The sequence below is a fragment of the Echinops telfairi genome, unplaced genomic scaffold (genome assembly GCF_000313985.2).
Source record: "Echinops telfairi isolate 266 unplaced genomic scaffold, ASM31398v2 ScPeMD7_655;HRSCAF=1070, whole genome shotgun sequence".
Taxonomy (NCBI): domain Eukaryota; kingdom Metazoa; phylum Chordata; class Mammalia; order Afrosoricida; family Tenrecidae; genus Echinops; species Echinops telfairi.
In genome coordinates, this window is record NW_022104553.1 from 24905573 (window position 1) to 24907243 (window position 1671).

A 1671-nucleotide genomic window follows, 5' to 3' on the forward strand; every position below is an offset into this window, starting at 1 on the left:
CAGTCTGGGAAACTCACAGGGGCAGTTCTACCCTGTCCCGTGGGGTCATGGCGGTGAGGGCGAGCACTCAATGGATGCGATGCTGACCTTCTCTAGGAAGTCTTACAACACACCTCTTGGGGGTGTGGGGGTGTTTACTGAGAAATCGTTAACAGCCTGCGGACTGTCCTAGTCGGGACATAGAGACCTCAAATCTCCAGCCTAATGTAAGAACACGTATTCAGTCTTAAAGAGAGACAAAGAGCCCCCCCCTGGTGAGAGATCTCAGCATCACAGCCCCCACCCGAGAGAGAGTCTGGTGAGATCCAGAGCCTTAACAAGGACATGGGGGGCGGGGGGGACCGCAAAGAAAATTCACAAAAGCATGCTGGGAGGCAGATCCATCCATCACCATGTCACAGGGCAGAAACAGGAACGGGGACCATGATTGGGTGGGTGGGGCACACATTATGTTAGAGGAGATGACAGGATGGGTCCAGAACCTTCCACCCAGTCCTCCTTGAGGGCAGGTCTCTTGATAATGGGATCTCCCTGCATGGCCAGGCCAGCCCCTGAGGGGGAGTTTGCCCGTCCCTGAGCGGACCGGAGAGCGGCGGCGGCGGTCATCTGAGTTCCGATGTACTCCCTCTGAGGACAAGACCCGTTCACACACCTGGTCGGCCGTGGCCCTCGAGTGGATTCTAACTTCTCCAAACCCTCCAGGGAGGACAGAACTGTCCTAGTGGGTTTCCAAGAGGAGGAACCGTCTATAGGTGTAGAAAGCCTCGTCTTTCTCCCTCAGAGGGGCTGGGGGATTCAAACTGCTGACCCTGCCCACTCGGAACCAAAGAGTCCCCAGGGCTCCTCCCGCCCGGTCGCTGGTCGGAAGGAAATTAGTGGAGGCTTAGCTCCCTTGTGTGTGTGTGTGGGGGGGGGGGTGTAGAGGGTGGGGAGGTAGGGGTTGTTTTTGCAGGTGGACTTTGGACCTTTGCTGTCCTCCATCTCCTTCCTCACTGCTCAGACCGGGAGCTCTCACATGGTGTCCTCCTCCCCGCGTGTAACCTTTTCCCAAAGTTGTGTAACCACCCCCACTGGTTGCAGAACATTTTCATCGCCTCCAAAGAAACCCAACCCCTACCTCTCCCCTCCTCCCCTTTCCCCAGCTCCCCACCCCCGGCAACCAGGACTCTGCTTCCTGTCTCAATGGCTTTGCCTGTTCTGGACATTTCCAGAGAGAGACCAACAGAGCCGGGGAACACGCAGCCTCGTGAGTCTGGTTTCCTTCAGTCCGAGTTGGGTTTCCAGGGCTCGTTTCTGGGCCAGCAGGCTCCAGGGTGAGGGCACAACATCTTGATCCAGAACCGAACCGGACGGAATTGTCCTGGGGTGCGGGCGCCGATCCCAGAGTTGTAAGAGGAAAAACAGAATGTTCTTCTGCCTGCGGGAAAGGGCAAGGAGAGGTGGGGCGGGAGCTGACTGGTGGGTGAAGGGAGGGCCACGGAAGAGCCTGGTTTACATGCTGAGGAGTGGGCTTTGAGCCATTCAACAGATGCGCTCAACATTCACAGTGCCCTCTGCCAAGCCCTTCCTTAAAAGTTTTCGAGGGAAAGAGGAGCCCAGGTGTCTTGGTGGTGCCCAGTGGGACTGCTAACTGCAAAGTCAAGGGTTTGAAACCACCAGCCTCCCCGAGGA